Source organism: Jaculus jaculus, chromosome X (genome assembly GCF_020740685.1).
Source record: "Jaculus jaculus isolate mJacJac1 chromosome X, mJacJac1.mat.Y.cur, whole genome shotgun sequence".
In the NCBI taxonomy this organism is placed as follows: domain Eukaryota; kingdom Metazoa; phylum Chordata; class Mammalia; order Rodentia; family Dipodidae; genus Jaculus; species Jaculus jaculus.
The window spans coordinates 43659836-43683008 of record NC_059125.1 but is presented as its reverse complement, the minus strand read 5'-3'; the positions used below and the strand labels follow the sequence as shown (position 1 = coordinate 43683008).

General features: G+C 39.9%; 1 protein-coding gene and 1 pseudogene across 12 annotated transcripts in view; both read left to right on the top strand.

Annotated features, from left to right (window-relative positions):
* Cask (calcium/calmodulin dependent serine protein kinase) overlaps nucleotides 1–23173 on the top strand; it is a 361845-nt gene that overhangs the window by 23596 nt on the left and 315076 nt on the right. The window lies entirely within an intron of this gene.
* LOC105944583 lies at nucleotides 338–22348 on the top strand (annotated as a pseudogene).

Genomic DNA, 23173 nt, shown 5'->3' with positions numbered 1-23173 from the left:
AACCTCCTCTTTAAAAACAGTCCTTCCTCTGTTTTGTTCTCTCATTCTTATTGGACAGCAAATAAAGAAAATTTATTTATTTTCCTTGAGATAAGGGGAGGGAGGGAGAAAGAGGAAGATGCAAATAGAGAGAAAGTAGATGGCCTGGGCCTCTACCCATTGCAAACAAACTTCAGATGCATGTGCCACCTTTTGCATCTGGCTTCACTTGGGTACTGGGGATTCAAACCTAGATCTTTTGGCTTTGCAGGCAAGTTACTTAACCACTAAGCCCTATCTCCAGCCCTGTATAGTAAATTTTAAAGACTATATAAGGAATCTGCATCTAAGTCTATATATGGAGTTAAATGATGGTCCCTGCAAAGCTGGCCATGCTGTAATTCTTGAAACCTATGAATATTTTAACAAACACGGTAAAAGGATCATTGCAGGTATATGGATGATCTTTGAAATGGGAAGATTATCATGAACTGTTTGGATGGGATAAATTTAATTAGAAGGGTTCTTGTGAGAATAAGTCAAGAGGATCAAAGTCAATAAAAATATGCATGACATGGGCTAGATATATGGGTCAGCAGTGAAGGCACTTGCTTGCAATGACCAAAGACCTGGGTTTGATTCCCCAGTGCACATATGAAGCCAGATGGCACAAGGTGGCACATGTATCTGAAGTTCGTTTGAAACAAAAAGAGGCCCTGGCTTGCCCATTCTCTCCCTCTCTCTCAAATAAATAAGAAGATATTTTTAATAAATACATTACAGTGGAACCAACTGGAGTTTGGAGTAATAAATTTTGAAGATGGAGAGTCATAAGCTAAGGAATGCCGGCAGACTCTAAAAGCTAGGAAAACCAATTAAACAGATTCTACCCTGTAGCTAACAAAAAGGAATGTAGTCAACATGATTTTTAGATGAGATAATAAATTTCTATTGTTTAGCCTACTACATTTGTGATAATGGTAATTTGTTATATTAGCAATAGGAGTGTGTGTGTGTGTATCCCACTTATAGAAATAATGACTATTTTATAGCTACAATATAGTTATTAAATCTTCAGGCCTGCCTCTGTGAGCCCAGGTACCATGCCATTCTCTGTGGTCCTGTGTTCTAGTAGATGAAGGACCTGAGCTTATACTCCACAGACTCACCCCAGCACAACTACTCTTCATGCCTAACCAGGTGGATCTAGGTTCCAAGACTACCTCCTTGGGCATAGGCCCTGGGCCTATTTTCATCTGACTCAGACTCAGGTTAAAGGCCATCTACCACAGACCTTGGTTCCAGGCTCACCTCATGATCTCAGGCACTAGACCTGCCTCTGTGGATTCATTAGCCAGGCTTATCCCAGATTTAGGTTACCCCTGTAGGACTCAGGCTCTCGTCAGACCTAGAACCTAGTTGACCCATGTGGACCTAGAATTTAAGCTGGCCTCATGAAAACAGGCTGCAGACCTGCCTCTGTGAGCTCATTGGCAGTTATTCACATTGGACCTCATTACAAATTTGGCCCCCATGGAACCAGGATCCAGGTCCAGCCTTGCAGTTGCAGATTCCAGGCCATGGTAGACCTAGGCATCAACCCAGCCCATCCAAAAACTCCTTTATTAAGCCTACCTATGGATTCTTCCAGATGGCCCTTCCCAAATTCCTGGATAGGCTGACTGGTAAGGGGCTTCTCATTGCCTAAGTGTAAAAACTTACAGAAGTGACTACCTTTTCAGATTTGCATCAACCAATGCAAAACTACAAAATAACAAAAGTAAGCCCCATAAAGAAATGAGATCTTGATGGGAGACACTGGCGAGACTCAGCACTCATTAAAGCAGAAAATCAGAAACTACAGAAAGCTCAACACCAAAAGAGACTTCTAACACCTTCCAAAGCTCAGGGAATATTGTAGAAGAAAGGGCCAAAGAATGTAAGAGCTACAAGGTGGGAAGGTGTAGTGTGAGTCATTGCCCCCCTCCTTAGGAAATGACTGATGCATTCATGACTCCACAGTGATTACCAATACCCCCACTGATTAGGACCTCAGTGAAATGGGGGCAGGGGAAGGGGAGCAAAAGAGAACAACTTGATGGGAATACAACAAATTTGCTATATATTCATATCTTAAATTTCATAATAAAAATTACTAAGAAAAAGAAATGAGGGTTCGATTACCCAGTACTCACATAAAGCCAGATGCACATTTGGGATTCATTTGCAGTGGCAGGAGGCCCTGGTATGCCCATATCCACAAACTCCCTGTTTGCATATTTCTCTTGCTCTCAGAAAAATAAAATAATTTTTAAAAAGGCCTATGGACTTCTATGTCATTGTCTAATTATAGCCATTGTGGATTTATCAGAAGGAGCAGCGAAAGTGAAAGGAGGAAGAAACATGTATTTAAAGAAATAAATGATCGACAACATCCCAAATCTGAAGAGGTAAATGAATATCCAAATCTCTGAAGTCCAAAGAATCCCACAATAGATTAAATACAAAGAGGTCTTCCCCAAGAGACATTGTAGTCAAATTCTCAAAAATTGAGAATTTTGCAAGCAGCAAGAGAAAAGGAACTTATTCTATCTACAAGGAAAACCCCACAACTACCAGCACATTTCTCAGCAGAACCCTTGTGGGCTAGGTGGAAGTGGAATGATGTGTTCAGTGTGCTAAAAGAAAAAAAAAAAAATACCAGCCATGAGTACTACACCCGGAACTGAAAGGACAGGTAGATTTTCATGTGGCAGTTCATCACCACTAGACCTGTCATATGAAATGCTAAAGGGTGTTACTAAACTTGAAAATACTCAGTAAATTGCAACATAAAAGCATGAAAGTGTAGAACTCACTATAAAGGTTAAAAATATAGTCAGAATACTCATGCTGTACTGATGATGCAGAAATTATTTTTAATTCTAGTATAAAAGTTAGACAAAAGTAGGGCTGGGGAGATGGCTTATCTATTAAGGTGCTTGCCTAATGGCCCAAGCTCAATTTCACAGTACCCATATAAAAAAAAAAGCCAGATGCACAAAGTGGTACATGCATCTGGAGTTTGTTTCCAAGTGGCTAGAGGCCCTGGCACACCCTTCTTGCTTACTCACTCTCTGCCAGGTGTGGTGGTGTACGCCTTTAATCCTAGCACTTGGGAGGCAGAGGTAGGATGGCTATGAGTTTGAGGCCAGCCTGAGACTACATAGTAAATCCCAGTTCAGCCTGGGTTAGAGCATGACCTTTCTACCTCAAGAAACAAAACAAAAAGACAAAAGTATTAAAATAATTATAGTGGGCTGGAGAGATGGCTTAGCAGTTAAGGTGCTCGTCTGTGAAGCCTAAGGACCCAGATTTGATTCCCCAGGTCCCACATAAGCCAGATGCACAGGGTGGCATATGTGTTTGGAGTTCATTTGCAGTGGCTGGAGGTCCTGGCATTCCCATTCTCACACTCTATCTCTCTCTCTCTCCTTCTCTCTGTCTTTAATAAATACATAAAAATGAATGAATAAATAAAAGATTAAATAAATATAGCTAAAATAATTTGTCAATACACAATGTATAAATTATGTCATTACCAATATAAAATATGGGGGGAGGAAAGTGTAGACTGTATGTGATTAAAGTTGAGTCGTTATCAGCTTAAAAGACAATTATGGCCTGGGGAGATGGCTTAGTGGTTAAAAGTACCTGCTTGCAAAGCCAGTTGGTCCAGTTTCAGTTTCCTAGTATCCACATAAACCTCGATGCACCAGGGTAGCATGTATATCTGGAGTTCATTTGGAGAGACAAAAGACCCTGGTGTCCATTTCTCTCTCTTCTCTCCTCCCTCCCTTCTTCCCTCCCTCCCTTCCCCTTTTTTCTGTGCTTGCCAATAAATAAATTTTAAAAATAGACAATTATAATCATAAGACAGTTTATGTAACCCCCCTTTATCAGATTCTTAAAATATGAAGAGAAGCGCATCTAATGTATACCAGTGCAACAAATCATTAAATCACAAAAGGAAGAGAGTAAGAGAGGAGGAATAGAACAAAGGAACTACAAAGCCAAACGATTAACAATATGACAGTAGTAATAGCTTACCTATAAGGTGCCTGTACTTTTTTTTCTCCCTTAAAAGGGAACCAAATGCTATACAATGAAGTCAGGCCTGGTAAGACACAGCCTAAAAGCCACTTTTCTACATAGCATTGAGTAACTTAGAGTAGGACACACCCTGATTTCAACAGAGAGGGAGAGGGAAAAAAGAGAGCTAGGAAACTGTAGAACAGATGTAATAGCAGTGGGTATTTATTTCCGAAGGAGCCCTTTGTAGTATCCAGACTCTTTCTCAAATGGAAATTTGAAGGAGTTGTTAGACTGCGTTTGGATAATACTGGGTAGTTTATTAAGCAGTTAAATATACATCGTTAACTATGTATCTTATTAATAAAGACTATGCCAACAATCAAGTATTAAAGTTCTACAGAATTGTCAAAGTTGAAACCATGATTTGCTGCCACCAATTTTTACTAGTTTCTGCTGGAAAGTCCATGATCAGTTCTTTGTTCTTTAAGCTAGAGTAAGCCTTTGAATTATGTAAGCCTTCCTCTCAAATAACATCTTTTCAGTGTAATCACTGCTTTTTCCTGGGCCATAGTATTAGATCAACTCAGAACACATTGACTGTAATACTATTTGAGGTTGGGAATGGCCTTTTATGTATATGTAGAAAATAATATTAAAAGCTGCCATGAAGCAAATGTTACTAGTAGAAAATCTTATTACATGGTAGCATTTATACTAGCTGTAAGTTTTTAAACATCATATCTTTAAATGACTAGCATATAAATTATATTTTCAAAATATTTTTGGTGTTGATAGGTTGTTTAGTCTTCCTAGCATCTATTCCTATTATGAATAACTTCAGAATGACTCACCAGCTTTGCTGTAAAGCACACAAATAACAAGCAAGTAAGTAACAAGGAGATTTGTTTCTGCTGGAGTGTTTTAATTAATCTCAGCATTTTACCTTCTTTTGGGAAGCACCAGTTTCTTTTGTTTCCCCCTCTCAGTTTTAATTTATTGGAGGTGCTTGCTGAAAAGCACAGGTAAGGGACTTGTAGCCAGTGACCCCAAGTTTTTCAAATCATCTGAAACTACCTGTAGTTCGAAAAACCAAACCAAAGGAAAACAAAACAAAACAAAACAAAGAAAAAAAAAAAACAACCTTCAGAGGGTTTTATGATCTATCAGCACATGGCTAAATTGGTATCTTTATGTCAGGGTTTTCCTTTATCAGGCTTTTCATTCTATAAAAGAAAATGAAATGGAGAAAGAATGTATTGAAATTTGTGAAATTTTCCAGTAATTTGAGAAATATTGACATTTCTCAGCATATGTGTATAGATGATGTCATAACTGCTTTGAATTGGTCTTGATATTTTTTTGTGGGGAGAAGAAGGTTTAGATTCACATTTTTTTTTTAACCTAGAATTAGCTGAAGAAAAGTGGTATTTATGGTTTTGGTAGATATAATTGTATTGCTGGTGGATTGGATTGGTTTGGTAATGGATTTATAGTTTCGATAGCTATAATTGTATTGCTGGTGTCTTTAGAGATGAGGCTTAAAATAATGGAAAAGGCATCACTGCTTTTTATAGATTTCAAAAAAAGTGTTGTAAAGCTTTTAATTTAGTATTTTTTGAGTTTACTGTGCCTGATGAATTAAAGTAAACTCTTGATATATACTGAAAAGAGCAAAATAATTGATCTTAACTGTTTCCTTCTACCCTCCTTCCCCCTTATTAGCCCTTTTAATTGACATCAAGGTAATGCCTCAGCTTAATATATTCAATTTTGAAAATTTATTTATTTTTATTTGGGGGGGGTCATCTGAGGTAGGGTCTTGGTCTAGCCCAGGTTGACCTGGAATTCACTATGTGGTCTCAGGCTGGCCTCGAATTCACAGTGATTCTCCCACCTTCGCCTCCCAAGTGCTGGGATTAAAGGTGTGTACCACCATACCCAGCTGATAATATTTTTATTTATTTATTCACAAAGAGAATGCATATGAATGGGTCTGTCAGGGCCTTTTGCCAGTGCAAATGAACTACAGATGCATGTGCCACTTTGTGCATCTGGACTTGAACCTTCGTCAACAGGCTTGCAACAAATGCCTTTAACTGCTGAGCCTTCTGCCTTGCCCAGTATGCTAAGTTTTAATGTTTTATATGTCTATGGCATGTCTAGATATTAGAGTACATTTATCTTAAAAAATGTAAAGGTATAATAACATAATCAGTTTTATTTGCTTAGGTATTGTGATAATGATTTTAGAAATATTACATGTTTGATTGATTAGAAATTTGCTGTGTATATGTGCAGGTGTGTGTATGGAGAGAGGGATGAAGGGAGAGAGAGAAGAGAGGGAAGGAAAGAGAAAGAGAGATCCAAACATGTAGGCACAGCTAGCCTAAAAGAAAGACAAATTCCTTCTGGTCAGAAGCCTTTCAAGCAACCTATGAAAACCTTGTTAGAAATGTACATGTGGGGGCTGGAGAGATGGCTTAGCGGTTAAGCGCTTGCCTGTGAAGCCTAAGGACCCTGGTTCGAGGCTCGGTTCCCCAGGTCCCACATTAGCCAGATGCACAAGGGGACGCACGCGTTTGGAGTTCGTTTGCAGAGGCTGGAAGCCCTGGCACGCCCATTCTCTCTCTCTCCCTCTATCTGTCTTTCTGTGTCTGTCACTCTCAAATAAATAAATAATTGAAAAAAAAAGAAATGTACATGTGCTGAAGAATTTGAATTTGTCTTCTGTATAGTATTTCATTTTCAGTTTTTGATACAATTTGTAAATTTTGACCATTTTCCTCAGAAATTGTTACTTCCAATTAGCAAAATCTAGTGTCATTTGCAAGGCAGCGCTATATACAGATGTTTGTGCAGAAGAGTATGAAAGAGATTTAAAGCTGGCCATTGTGGATAGTAGTAGCAAAAATAAAGCTGTAAGGGCTGGAGGAATGGCTTAGCGGTTAAGGTTAAGGCACTTGCTTGCAAAGCCAAAGGACCTTGGTTAGATTCCCCAGGACCCACATTAGCCAGATGCACAAGGGGGTGCATGCATCTGGAGTTTGTCTGCAGTGGCTGCAGGCCTTGCTGTGCCCATTCTGTTTCTTCCCCTCCCTCTTTCTCTCTGTCAAATAAACAAATTAAAAATTAAAAAAGCTGTTAATATCAGAGCTAATTGTCTCTTCACTGTTAATGTATAATTCTATTGTCAAAGGTAAGATACAGCATGTCTAATATGCTAAGTAGCCTTTGTAAAATTACTAAAGCTTTTCCATTTGCATCAGCCAATTAGGAGGAAGAATTAGATAATAAGCTATATGTAGTGCTTTTATACTCTTGCAGGTAGCTAATGTTTTGAAGGAAGCTTTGATCTTTGATCTAAGTTTTAATGTTTTATATGTCTATGGCATGTCTAGATATTAGAGTACATTTATCTTAAAAAATGTAAAGGTATAATAACATAATCAGATTTCTAGCCAGATTTTCACTTGAAATTTCCTAACTATGGTTGCATGGCCTTATTTGTTCATTTTTAAGGTCTTGGTGATGAGAATATATTCAGTAGTACAGTAATTGCCTAGCATGCACAAGGCCCTATGTTTGATTTCTAGCACAACCAGAAATAAAATAAGAAACACAATAAGTTCCTTCAGCATTTAGATACCTTAAGTTGTGCCCTCTGCATAATATGCTTTAAATTTTCTGTAATTGGCATTTCTGCTATTTATATAAATTCATATTTAGTGTGTAAGGTATCTTGGAAATGGTCTAAGCAAACTTGAAACCTTAAAGATGCCCGTTTAACGTGTCTTACACTGCTACTGTTTCCTTTAGTGATTTTAGGTTAAATTTCTAAACTTCTCAAGTGGTTTCATTGTGTTGAAAAGGGGCATTGGAGTCTTGGGATTTGGCTTATTGTTAGGGCACTTGTGTAGCATGCACAAGGCTCTAAGTTCCATCCCTAACACAAGAAAAAGAAGTAATGAAATTTAGAAGGAAATATATGTAATACTACCTGTTTTAAAGACCATAAATAGTGAGATATAGATTGAGTTTGAAACTTCAATTATGTTTTTATGCATCTGAGTGTGTGTGCTACATGTTTGTGTGCATGTGTAGGCCAAAGGACATGCTAAAGTGTCATCCTTGGGAACATTGTCCAACGTTTTTGAGACAGGGTCTTTCATTGGTCTGAAACACACCAGTTAGGTTCGAAAATGAGTCTCAGGGATCCGTTTGTCTCTTTCTTCCAAGCACTGGAATTACAGATGCATGACGCCATGCCCAACATTTTTATATTGGTTACTGGGGTTTGAACTCAGTTCCTCATGCTTGCAAGGACAACTGAACTATCTCCCCAGCAGCACTCAGTTACGTTACTATCTTGAATTGCTTGGCTGTTTTCCTTGAGGTTGGGGGTCCTTTGTTATATACCATTACAGGAGCAACAGTTGGTTATGTTTGCTAGGCAATCAGCTGTTTGCTAGAATTTCTGCCTGGTGGAGCTAAAGTGGCGCAGACAATTAGAATATACCCTTCATCTTCTTATGCTGTCTCCACCCTAGTCCATTTTTTTTTCATTTTTTTAATATAAAACCAAAACAATGAACTCTTAGTAAAGTTCTACATGGGACAGTGTAGCTATGTTCCTGAAATGAATTGAAAATCTAAAATGATGTTGAGCATTTATAATGGGTGTCAAATTATTATGCTACTTTTGAAGAATAAATTTCATATTACAGATTTATTAATACTTTATGTTCGTAGTAATTTAAGATTCATCATTTTTCATGCTTATTTTTGTATATGTTCCTGTCAACTATATGAAGTCAGTTTTCTTTTTTCTATCTCATTAGATGAAGAAGCACATCTTTCAAAAATAAGTGATCCAAAGTTGTACAATTTGATGATATAATTAGATCAGAGTTACTTAGAATGTGTAAAAACCTTTATTTAACACATTTTCTCTGTTGTAAGGTCTAAAGTTTGTCTTTGAATCCTTGAGTTCTAGAACTAAGAGGAACTGCAGTTGATACAAATGGAAGATTATTGGGTGCTAGATCAATAGCAATTATAGCTCTTGAGACCATTATGGGTGATATTCCTAGTATATTGACAGAACATGCTCTGAATTGAACATACCTGAAGTGGACATGTGGTAACATAAAAATGACTATATAGTGAGATGACTTAACCTGATAAAACTTTAAAAATATTTTTATTGATTTATTTTTTATTTGCAAGCAGATAAAGATAAAAGAGAGAAAGAGAAAGAGAGAATAGGCATGCCAGGGTCTGCACTCTACGTGTATGTGCAACTTTGTGCATCTGGCTTTATGTAGGGTCTAGTAAATCAAACATTGGGTCTTTAGGCTTTGCAGGCAAGGACCTTAACTTCTGAGCCATCTCTTCAGCCCTCACCCTGCACAACTTTTGTTATCTTTTTAAAATTTATTTTTGAAAGAGAAAGAGAGAAAAAGAGGCAGAGAGAGAGAGTGTGTGTCCAGTGCCTCCAAAGATCAGGGATATAGGTACCTTCTAGGCTCCTTCCCACCCATCCTTATTGTATCCTTGTGGTTATAAGCTAGCTGCCAAGGCACTAGTCATCCTGCTTATAATCAAAGGTTGGAAGACAGGGACAAGTTGGTACGTACCAATTACTTTTACAGAGAACATTCCTATAAGCAACATCCAGTGAAATTATCTATCTCATCGCCCAAATTATTTAACTGTAAAGCTGGGAGCATGTACATTGGAATCCAACAACACTGTGCTTCTGATAGCACAGAAAACGAGGTGACTAAATATTGTGTAGATGAATTTTTCTTTGCTTCAGTATACCATTGTTACCTATCCAATCTTACCCAGTTTTCTTCTTGTACAAAGAGCATGCCTACACCTTCTTTAATGGAACTACCTCCTAAATACTATCTTTTTATGTTCTCAATTTCTTGGTGATGGGTAGTCTTTTCCATTAGTCTAGGAAAACAATTTATTAAGGGAGGAATGTTATAGTTTAGCTTAGCGTCAGAGCCTTCAGTCCATAGTCCTTGGCTTCACTGATTCTAGGACTGTGGTAGTTGGGAACATGTGTGAGATTATTAACTGCATAGAATTTAGGAAGCAGAGACAGAACAAGATAAGCTATATCCCCCAAGGTCCAACCTGTCTACTTCCTGTAACTGGACTGTTATCTCCCAAAATGTCCAGAACTTCCCAAAGTAATGCTGCCAACTGAGAACCAAACCTTCAATACACATGCCCTGGGGAGATGGCTCATGGGTTAAAGATACTTGCTTGCAAAACCTGCCAATGTGGGTTTGATTCCTTAGTGCCCATGTAAAGCCAGATTCACAGAATGGTGCATATATCTAGAGTTCATTTGCAAGAGACCCTGGCACATGCTTTCTCTGTCTATTTCTCTCTGCTTGCAAATAAAAATATTTTAAAAATTACAGTGTGAACTGATGCCACTGATTGGGAACCTGGGTGGCAGGTGTGAGAGGTCCTTACTTGCCAAAGGCAAGATAGGCATGGTTGCGGAAATGGACAGCAGAGTCAGCACAGCAATGAGAATGATCTGTGTAATACAGCAGTAGGGTTTTGTTTGCCCAGAAAGAAGCCTCTGAGTGTTTTTGGAGAGTCTTCACCACCCTTCCTGCTCCATGGCCCCATTTGAAGTGCTGGAAGTCGAGCATATTTTCTTGAGGACTGAACATGTTGGGGGCTGTGTGTTACTTTAGACATTTAATGGTTGCTGTCTTCTGCAGGACAGTCTTGGGGTTTCCATAACCATATTTTCACAGACATGTTTAGGATTTTATTTATCATCTTTTAGTGAGCACACAAGAAGCCACATCTAAAAACGTAGCCATTTCTTTTTCAGCTTAAATGTTTATCATTTATTTGTGGTGGTGATACTCAAAATTTCTTCCAGCTTTTTTTTATGCCAATTTTCTAATCATTTTTGTTATTGTATAAAATGATCAGTTTCATTGTGAATATATATACATTATATTTACACACCCACACATATATATATAAAATTTGCTATTTTATCATATTCTCAAATTCACTTCCTCATTATCCTCCCTTCTTTCCTTCTCTTCCCACTGGCCTCCCCCACAAAAATAGTCCTCTTTCAAAAATGCATCTTTATTACCCCATAAATTCTTCTTACTGGTCTCTGTGCTGGTCTTTGTTTTAGAATTAAATTAATAGTATGTTGCCTTGAGATAGGCAACACTCATAATTTGATTGTTACTGTTTTTCTTACTTATGCAGAAGAAAAGTTCTCATACAGCTTGGCTGCGGTCTCATCTCCTGTTAAGACCAGCTATTCTACAAGTTACCTACCACATTTTGAAGATACACAGATTGTTGATATTTGCAGCACTCCAAACCTTGAAATTATTCCACACTCAGTACATTTAGATTGAAGTCTGCAGGTGTAGAATGGCTGTTTCTGACATCATTTGGTCTCCTATAGGACTGGCCTCAAAAGCTTTAAAAGAAACCCATTAAAGATCCATATCCTGAACATTTCCTGCATTTCTATAGATTACAGGCACATTTGACATACGGTATTGCCAAATATTTTGCTCCTACCTAACAAGTGTATATAGCTTTAAGAGTCACAATAAATTGGCTAGTGCCTGATGGTTCTGAACGTTCATTTTCTTTAAAATCTTTTCCATGATATAGGTACATTCCAGGTGGTAATGAACAGATTGTGGCACATGTACTTTTTACACTCAAAATTTTTGAGAAATTACAATGAAAGTGAACGATTTTCCTAAGCACCCGAATATTTAGAAATTATAATAAAACATGTAAATTTGAGTGCCAAGAAACAAATTAGTCAGTGAGGGAAAAAATGGGCAAAGTAGTCTCTGTGTCATATAGTTAAGCAGAGGCCACAGGCTGAAACCAGGTGCAAGTATATAACCTTTTTTTTTTTAATTTAATTTATTAGTTTTCTTTTCAGTAAATACAGGCAGTTTGGTACCATTATTTAGGCTCATCTGTGATCTACCCCTTCCCATTAGACCCTCCTTGTTAATGAAAATGGGTCGTGCATTGTGGAGTTAGCCCCCAGTTATTGGTATGATAAATGTCTTTGCAAATCATGACCCAACATGTGACTCTGACATTCTTTCCGCCCCCTCTTCCGCAAAATTTCCCTGAGCCATGTTGGGTTCATTTTTGGTCTGCTTCAGTGCTGAGGTGTTGGGGGCCTCTGAGGCTCTGGCTCTCTGATTTGGTAGGAGTTGATTTTTCTCTGCGTTGATCTCCTTCCCCTTTGTGCTGGTATCCGGTTCACAGGAAAACATCACCCTTGCTTATTTCACCAGTTGTCCTTAGTTTCAGTTGGGCCCCTTTTGAGGTATGTTGGGGCAGCTCTCTCCTTAGGATCTGCTTCTATCTGGAAAAGAGAAGCAGATTCTCCAACGGAGAGTAAGTTAGTACCCGGAAAATTGAGATAAGACTTACTTTTTTGATAGACAGTTTGATAGGTGTAGGCCCTCTTATACCCCGTGATTGATGGTAGCTTGATATTGTAGAGTGGGCTTGTGTTTGGGTATGGTTCTGACTTGTTTCCCAGCTCCAGCTAAGGGTCTAGTACCACTGAGTGGATCAGTTAGCCAAATCAAGAGTAGTTGGTTCCTCACCATGGCTGTGTGCCCCTATTGCACTTGTGTGGGCATCACATCCGGTTATTTGTTGCTAATTAGGTTAAACAATGTGTTGCTTGGACAGATCTTGGTCATTTCCCCCAGTCGCCTATGTAGCGCCTTCTGGCACTAGACTCGCTGACTGTCTGGGGACTGACTCTCTCCTGGCTTCCAGCCATGTCATTCCATTTTACGCGTCAGCTGTGTATGGAGTCTTCAGCAATAGGGTCTTACCACTGGCCTTTGGTGGGTCATCAAGTACTCTGACAGAAGTCTGTCATTGTTTTGGGAAACCTTGTAGGTTTCTCTGATCAAAAGCTCATTGTGGATAGTAGGCCCAAGCTGGAAGTGGGGGTTACAGGTCAGTGTCCACTAAGAAATTGAGGAAAAAGATAACTAATATACAAGAGTTAGAGAGGATAGAGATAGGAGGGAGAGGGGGAGAGGGAGGGAGGGAAGATGTAGGAGATTTAGGTCAGTTTTGATCCTACCCTTTCCAGTGTCTTGTAGTTCAGGTGTTTCCTGTAAGGGTCTAGTGAAGGTTCAGCCATTTGGTCTGTCTTTTAGGAAGTAGAATTTTATGGTACCATTGCCGTTTGTGTCCGGATTACTGTTTTCCACCCTTTGATTCCCTCCCCGCCCTCCCATCCATCTTATTGTCTAGTCCATGAGGTGCTTGCTGGAAGTATATAACCTTTAATGGGCTGTCCCTCGCTACCTCCTTCCTCCAGCCAGGCCCCACCTTCTAAGGGTTCAAAGCCTTCAAAATAGTGGCACAAGCTGCATATTGAGTATTCAAAACATGAGCTGGTGGGAGACTTTTCAGTTTTAAACCATAACAGGATGGATAGTATAATCACTTCCACCTTTAATTCTTTTGTGCTGTGAACTGTAGTACTAATTTTATGTAGTTTTAAACTTTACCTTTGTGAAAATATGCTCTGCTTTTTAGTCATGTCCTAGACTGAGAATTAGCCTTGAAAGACAAGTTATAATAGAATATCTTTCATGCTAACTTGGAATATTGTAATAATAATAATAAGTACTGTAACTTTTCTTGGATCTAGAATTCTTCAAGTTAGTCTCCCTTTTAATAAATCTCTTAAAAATAATGTACTAAAGGAGAGGCTAAGTAGTATTAGAATCTCATTTTCTAAAAAAATTACAAATACTTTTACATATTATGAGATATGAAGGGAAGAGTCATCAAGCAATACAAATTTAAGCACCAGTTGTCAGAGATTATATTATACATTAAGGTTTAATAATGAAGAATATTACTTTGTGTTGACTATTTATTAAATACCTGGCATAGTAGTAAACATTTTAGTCTTTAATCCTTAGAACCATACTAAGAAGTATAGTGTATTTTTTTGTGAGTTAGCTTTCTATCTCAAGTAATAAAAATTTGAGATAATCAACTTACACAGAATAATAGGGGATAAGAAGATGGTTCAGTGGTTAAAGGTACTTGCTTGCAAGCCTGCCAATCCAATTGATTCCCCAGCACATACTTAAAGCCTGAAGCAAAGTGACATGTCATCTGTAATCCCAATGTGCTTACGACAATGGGAGACATCTCCAGGAGAGTGTAAAAGCTTGTGGGCCAGCTAGACTGGTGCACACTAAGTAATAAAAAGAACAGCAGGGCTGGAGAGATGGCTTAGCGGTTAAGCGCTTGCCTGTGAAGCCTAAGGACCCTGGTTCGAGGCTCGGTTCCCCAGGTCCCACGTTAGCCAGATGCACAAGGGGGCGCACGTGTCTGGAGTTCGTTTGCAGAGGCTGGAAGCCCTGGCGTGCCCATTCTCTCTCTCTCCCTCTACCTGTCTTTCTCTCTGTGTCTGTCGCTCTCAAATAAAAAAAAAAAAAAAAACAGCAGCAGCAAAACAAGGGAGACTGTCTCAAGCAAGTGCAAGTTGAGAATAAGTACCTCCAGGTTGCCCTTAGACCTCCATGCATGCACCATGCATGTGTGTGCCTACACATTCATGCACACAGAGGCAAGCACATGTGCATACACACATTCACAGAAATGAACACTTTATTTGGCTCATAGATCTGGATGTTTTAGTAATGATCAGTTGGCCCTGATGCTTTGTGCCCGTGAGAAGACAGAATACCACATCAGGAGTGTGTGGTGGAGATAAATTGCTTACCTTATGGCTGGAAAGCAAGAGTAGAAAAAAGGTTGGAGGGTCCCACTGTCTTCTTCAAGCTCACAACCTCAGTGGCCTTAATAGGTCCCTTCTGCAGTGTAACACAGGAAAATAAGCCTTTTTAACATGTGAACTTTTGAGGGATATTTAAGATCCAATCTAAAGTATATTGTTTCTTTATAGATATATGTAAACTGAAGGTCAGAGAGTATAAATCACTTGCCCAGAGTTGCTGAGCTCTTGAGTGACAAAAATGGGACTGTAAGGAAGTTTGGTTTTAAAGTCTGTACTGTTCAGCTACAATTATTGTATAGTCCCTACAGTTTGGGAGTTCATTTTAGTAGGGAAAGTAGACATTGAAATAATAAGTTGAATTATTTTATGGTTTAATTTTGCCATAGGTACCATTTCATACTGTCTATAAAACATATATGCAATAGATCCTTGTCATACTTCATCTGAATATCATTTTCAAGACAGTGAACCAAAATGTTTTATCAACTCCAAATGGTTAAACCTTTTGGAAATACCCAATATATAACATTAGTTGAGCAGTTATTATGTCCTGGGTGCTATCTAGCCTTGGGGAGATAGCTATGGGTTAATAGAGGAGCTTCTCTTTTTTTAAAAAAAATATTTATTTGGGAGCGAGCTAGATAGAGCGTGAGTAAGAATGAATGAATAGGAATGCCAGGGCCTCAAGTCACTGCAAATAAACTCCAGGTGCATGTGCTATGTTGTGCATGTGGCTTATGTGGGTACTGGGGAATAGGACCTGGGTTCATAGGCTTCACAGGCAAGTGCCTTAACTGCTAAGCCATTTCTACAGCCCAGGAGCTTCTGTTTATGTTATGGAATTTGCAATCCAGAGAGGGAGGGAGATGCTAAATAATTCTATAAAGAATTGTTTAAAATTCAGGGGTGATAATGCTATAAAATAAATCCATAGGGATACCTATGACAAAATATAAAAAAAGGGAATAGAACGTACTTCAGAAGTGAGGATTAATAGAATGACACACTTTATTTTTAATTAAGCAGAAACTTTGTATGGATGCATCATGTGTTGGTACCATCATTTCCCTCTTCCCTGTCCCCATTCCACTGAGGGCCCACCTCAGTGGGCTTGTTGCTATTTACCATGGACTTTTGGGTGATGAGATGTGACAGCAGCAGCCAGCCAGTTGTTGTGGCAGAGGGCAGTACCTCTGGATATTCCCTCCTACCCTATGGCCCTTACATTCTTTCTACTTCTTCTTCCACAAAATTCCCTGAGCTTTTGTGGGTGTGCTGTATGTCTAGTGTTGAACTCTCAGCAGCTTCTGGATTTCTGTTTTGGTGCATTTTGAGTATTCTCAGTGTCTGTCTCCAGCACCCTGGTGCAGGTTAGGAATGGCATACTTTCTAAGTAGAGATATGTTTCAAATTCCACACTCTGGTATCAGTGAGTTCTATGACTCTACATTCATTGTTGTTTCTACTAGTTTTCAGCAGCCCTGTGCTTTATGAGCATTACTAGAGAAGGAAAATTTACCTCATTCTGAAGGGAATGAGAAACTATTCTCCGATACTTGAGCAAAATCTTGGAAGATTTTGGAAAGGAATTAGACAAGAGAAAAGGTATTTTAGGCCTAGGGAATGGTTTGTACAAAGTTTGCACAGAGATACTAGGGAAGACAAAAACCAAAATCATAGGAGTGTAACTGTAGTTGGGTATAGCTGCATGTGGTTCAGGTCTAGGTGGTATTGAGAAATGAGCCTAGAAAGGGAAAGAAAGGTGTGAAATATTCGTGTAATCAAATGTGCTTTTCATGGAGTTCTTTTATTAACCTGTTGCCATCATTTCAGAGGATGTAAGAAATGTAGAATGTTCTCCAGCATTTTCTAATTGCTAACATTTAAAAAGAAAATACATAAGGCTTGCCTTTAAAAGTTTGGAAAATGAGGGGATGGAGAGATTACCTAGTGGTTAAGGTGTTTGCCTGCAAAACCTAAAGACCTAGGTTAGATTCCCCAGTACCCATGTAAGCCAGATGCACAAGGTAGCACATATCTCTGGAGTTCGTTTGTAGTGTCTGGAGGCTATGGTGTACCCATTCTCTTCCTATACCTGCCTCTTCCCCCCTTTCTTTCCATCACTCTCTTCCTCTCAAATAAATAAATATTTTTTTAAACTTGGAGAATGAGATACTTTACAGTGCTAAAAAATTATAGATTGCCGATTGGTTAAAGGTGCTTGCTTACAAAGCCTGACTGCCAGGGTTTGATTCTACAGTACCCACATAAAGCTAGGTGCACAAAATGGTGCTTGTGCCTGGAGTTCATTTGCAGTGGCAATAGGCCCTGGCATACCCATGTTTCTCCCACCCCTCTCTCTTTCCTTGCAAATAAATAAATATAAATAATTTTAAAAATTGTAGATGATGTAGTAATTATAAGGGTTGCAGTCAGACTGCCAAAACAAGGCTATTAATGAACAAAATACATTTGAGTAAATACATCTAACAAAGCTGAGTGTTGTGGTTATGGGAATATACATTTGGCCCTCCATATCTTTGAGTTCCACATCTGTAGATTCAATATACTGTATTATTTGAAAAATAGTTGAATCTTTACTGACATTGTACAGACATTTTTCTCTGCAATGCAGTATAATTGCTCATATATCATTTACATGTTATTAGGTATTACAAGTAATTTAGAGATAATTTAAAGAATATTGGAAGACTTACTGTCTTCCCTTCTTTTATACAAAAGAGGGGGAGGCCTGCTATTCATCGGTGGGCTTTTAACCAACTGGGGGAGTATTGACCTGACTCCTCCTGTGGGTTGTAATTTTTTCGTCCCACAATCTTGGCCCTTGGTACCTTTTGGGGAGGGGAGGCAGGGCCTATGTGATCATAATAGGTGTGGTACCAACCTCCATGCAAGTCAGGTTTTTCTCTCAGGGAATTCAGAAGTGGTCAGAAAGGGACCTTCCCTTGCGGTGCTTTGCCTCACACCCATGTTGGTGCCCATATCATACTCACTGTATTGTGAGCCAATATGCATAGGTCTGAATCCTATGCAGCTCCTAAAGGAGGGGAGTCACCTGGCACATCAAAGCCCTGAACAATCAGGTCCAAGTGATGATAGTGGATTTAGATGGGCTTGGAAATGATACTGTCAATCTTTTGTTGGATGAAGCGGACAAGCTTGTTGATTAAAAATGGTCCTAGTGAGCCGGGCGTGGTGGCGCACGCCTTTAATCCCAGCACTTGGGAGGCAGAGGTAGGAGGATCGCTGAGAGTTCGAGGCCACCCTGAGACTCCATAGTGAATTCCAGGTCAGCCTGGGCTAGAGCGAGACCCTACCTCAAAAAAATTCAAAAAAATCAAAAAAAATGGTCCTAGTGGGGCTGGAGAGATGGCTTAGTGGTTAAGCGCTTGCCTGTGAAGCCTAAAGACCCCGGTTCAAGGCTCGATTTCCCCAGGACCCATGTTAGCCAGATGCACAAATGGGCGCACACGTCTGGAGTTCGTTTGCAGTGGCTGGAGGCCCTGGTGCACCCATTCCCTCTCTCTCTCTGTTACTCTCAAATAAAGAAATAAAAATGACAAAAATTTTTTTTTTTAAAATGGTCCTAGTGTAAATATGAGAATGAGGCTAATTAGGGGTCCAACTAGGGGCATGAGAAGGGTGAATAAGGGAGGACTTCCACCAATTGTTGGCAGCTGATGAAAATTTTTGTTTTTGGAGATCTAGGCTGATCTCATGTAATTTTTTTTTTTACTTGGGTTTCTATTAGACCTTACTCATAGCAATATTCTCCCAGAAAGAGGCAAGTGCCTCCCTTTTCTGCGATGAGCAGTTCTAGTGTTCTCTGATTTTGTAAGGCTACTTGGGTGACTGATGTTATCTGTCTTTGCAAGGAGGAGAGGGACTCAACAGAAGCTTCTATGGCTAATTGGAATTGTTGGGACATTTGTGCTGTAGAGACCAGGGAGTGGCCTAGGGCTCCTCTGGCAAGGCTGGCAGCCACTGTGGAGGCTGCCAGGGACGGTTCAATGATGCCAAACACAGTGTGAATGGGAGTCAGCTGTGTCCTCCGGGGCAAAGTTGTCTTGAGGTCCTTCCAGCTTTGTCCTGTCAGGGTATTAACCACTGGGTTTGGGTAGTGGAATAGTGTAGAATGATTTTATCAGGGTCTTTACCAAATATTTTTCTGCTTTGGTCACATCCAATTTTTATTAATTTTGCCACCCACAAGGTGTTAGGGGTAAGGACTTTGGGTGGTGAGGTGAGTAAATGGACCCAGAAGAGGGGCCCCTCCTGCCAGAACACCCCGGTGGGTGTAAAGTCAGTGGCACAAATGACCAGGAGAAAAGCCTTCTCATAAGAGATAAAAGTGACCCTTTGGCTCAGAATTGAGGCCTCTACTATCATCAGAGTCTCTAGGGCAGGGGCTGTTAATGAGTGGTCTGAGGCAGGGTCTGGGTCTCCTTTGAGGATGTCAAACAAGGGTTTAAGCTCTCCAGTAGTTAGCTTAAGAGAAGGCCTGAGCCAATTGATATCTCCTATGAGTTTTTGAAAATCATTTAAAGTTTTTATGATCAGTTCTAAGTTGAATTTTTTTGTGAAAGAATTTTGTTATGAAAAAGTTCAAAGCCTAAGAATAAGTAAGGGGGTTTTAATTGAATTTTATCAGGAGCTATCTGAAGACCAGCTCCGGTAAGGGCTCTAGAAAGCTCTTGAGTCAAATAAGGAGTTCAGTGGGATCAGGTCCGGCCAGGAGAATGTCATCCATATAATGAATGATATACAAAGAAGGCCATCTATGTCTAAATGGATCTGTAACTTGGGCCACAAGTTTTTGACATAGCATAGGGCTATTGGCCATCCCTTGGGGCAAGACGTTCCATTGGAATCTCAGCATAGGGCCTCTAAAATTCACCACAGCAATCCTTTAGGTCAATAATGATTTTACAATATTCTGCAGGAATTGCCACTGGAGTGGGTAAGCCTGGTTGTAGGGCTCCCATAGGTACCATGGCCTTATTAATTTCTCTAAGGTCCTGGAGCAATTTCCATTTTCCAGACTTTTTCTTTATAACAAAGATAGGAGTATTCCAAGGAGAGGTGGTAGGTTCAATATGACCTGCAGCAAGTTGTTCCTGTACTAACATCGTGGCTGCAGCTAATTTTTCAGAAGGGCCATTTATATATTTAAGGTATTTTTTTTTATCTTTGGTTATACATTTCTCTCTGAGTGTTTAAGACCATGAAGATAGCCAAAAGTTAATTAAGGATTAATTTTAGAGGTCATCAATGGCTCTCCAAAGAGACTTTAGGGACACAGGAGTAGCCCCATAGTTTACTGGTATCTTGCCTGTTAGGATGAGTCAGGGCCATGCTTCCCTTCTTTAGGGAAGTCAGGAGGTCTGATTGCTCCTCAGTTGTGACTCTCCTGTTTTAGACTGTACACCAATTTTGTTTGGGTCTCCATATCCTCCCTGCTCAGGAAGACAGGTGACTTACCAGGGGCCAGTATAGAAGTGTCCCATCATCTCCAGTGGCCTCATGACATGGGAGCACAGGCCAAAATATTGACACTTTTTACTCTAATTATTTCAATCTTTGGCTTCTACATAGGTGATTAACACACTCAGAAAGGAAGTTACACCAGCCTGGATGTATGTACATATAGAGCACATTTGATTACTGAAATAGACTTAGTTAAAGAAGGACTTCTAAAATCATTTTGTCCTATCTTTAAAATTTTTGTTGTACTGTGGCAGCATAAGCCATATATCTGAGGGATAGGAAGTAGGCACATCTCACATTTTAAATATCTAACATTTATAAATATAGGCAGAACCGGTCCCCGCGCTCCCGGGCTGCGTCCGTGCTTGCATCGAGGGGCGCGCGGGCGGTGCCGAGCAGCCGGGGTCCCGTGCTCCGGCGGGCGGCGGGGGCCGTGAGGCGATGGTGGCGGCGGAGCCCGCTAGCTCGGGGCAGCAGGCGCCGCAGGCCCTGGCCCCGGCCCAGCGCCACTGCCGCCTCCTCCCGGGGCGCCGTCCTCGCACGAGAAGAACCTGGGGCTGCTCACCACCAAGTTCGTGTCGCTGCTGCAGGAGGCGCAGGACGGCGTCCTGGATCTCAAAGCAGCTGCAGATACATTGGCTGTGAGACAGAAGAGAAGAATTTATGATATCACCAATGTCCTAGAAGGAATTAATCTGATTGAAAAAAAAAATCGAAAAATAGTATCCAGTGGAAAGGTGTCGGTGCTGGCTGTAATACAAAAGAAGTTATAGATAGATTAAGATTTCTTAAAGCCGAAAAAACTGAAGGAAAGAGAACTTGATCAACAGAAGTTGTGGCTACAGCAAAGCATCAAAAATGTGATGGATGACTCCATTAATAATAAATTTTCCTATGTAACTCATGAAGACATCTGTAATTGCTTTAATGGTGATACATTGTTGGCCATTCAGGCACCCTCTGGTACACAGTTGGAGGTACCTATTCCGGAAATGGGTCAGAATGGACAAAAGAAATACCAGATAAACTTAAGGAGTCACTCAGGACCTATCCACGTGCTGCTTATAAATAAAGAGTCCAGTTCATCTAAGCCTGTGGTGTTTCCTGTTCCTCCACCTGATGACCTCACACAGCCCTCCTCCCAGACTTCCACTCCAGTGACTGCGCAGAAGCCCAGCATGGCGGCACAGAGCCTGCCTGTGCAGCATGTTCCTGAAAGAAGCCAGACTTTTCAGCAGATACCAGCTACAGAACTATCTTCAGCAGGATCTATTAGCGGAGATATCATTGATGAATTAATGTCTTCTGATGTGTTTCCTCTCTTACGGCTTTCTCCAACCCCAGCAGATGACTACAACTTTAATCTAGATGATAATGAAGGAGTTTGCGATCTGTTTGATGTCCAGATACTAAATTATTAGATTCCATGCAAACTTGGGACTATTATCTACCTCTAACTGTGTAACATTTTAGAATTCTTAATAACCTAAGTATTTAAAATAATGAATGTAACACCTTTTAGTTCACTGATTCTGAAGTGTTCTTCTAATACTTTCTTGTATACTTCACAAAACCTCAACCATAAAAACGAAGGGCTCTGACTGCCTCAGGGTAAAGTGAACAGATATCCACCAGCAGCAACCCATTCTGAAGTAACTATTGCATTCAGTTTCCACTACTGAACCCTCATTGTTTCGGCTTCAGAGAGGAAATTTAAATTAGATTTCAGGTCACCAAAAGCAAGAGTTGGTCAATCATTTGTCTTTTACTGCCACAAAGCTGTATTTTTGTATGTTCTTCGAACAAACGTCCACTGCCACTTAATGAAGTGAAGGATGTAAATGAGGCTCTGTAATTGTTTCAGTGAACAGATTTTGTGAAGTGCCTTTGGTTTTAGCACTTTAAGTTATCAGCTTGTTGACTTCTGACATTCCGCTTTCCTAGAGCACAGGAAAGATCTGTTTATGTAGTTTGTTTTCAAAATGTGCCAATGCCTGTACATTAACAAGATTTAAAAAAAAAATAAAGTTGTATAAAACATAAAAAAATTATAGGCAGAACCTGTTACAGTCTTGAAAACAGTACCAATTGATTGATAAACTTAACTAATTTAACCTCGAAATTATCAGAAAAGAACAAGTAAGACAGTATAAGGTCTTAGCACCTGTGTGAAAACATCTTTTATTAGTTCAGATACCTGTGTGGGTACAAATTACCCAGAGAACATTGGAAACAGAGCCATGAAGCTTGAATTATATATATATTTAAATATGGAACGCTTCACGAATTTACTGTGCTTCTATATAAATATTATCCTGTTTTATGTAGGGAAACTGATCAGGAACCATTACCCAGTGTGGTGGTTCGATTCAGGTATCCCCTATAAACTTATGTGTCCTGAATACTTAGGTTCTCAGCTGGTGGCAATTTGGATGTTGAAGCCTCCTGGAGGGAGTGTGTTGTTGGGGACAGGCTTATGCATGTTATAACCAGCTTCCCTTTGCCAGAGTTTGGTACACTCTCCTGCTGCTGTTGTCCACTTGATGTTGGCCAGGAGGTGATGCCCACTTTCTGCTCATGCCATCAGTTTCCCCTGCCATCATGGAGTTTTTGCTGGAGTCTGTAAGCCAAAATAAACCCTTTCCTCCCACAAGCTGGCCTTGGTCTCGTGTTCATGCAACAACTCGCAGCTGACTGCAAGATTAAAATTGGTATGAAGAAGTAGAATCCTTGCTGCTAGAAACCTGACTGTGTGGCTTTTAGGCTCTTGAGACAGACTTGAGG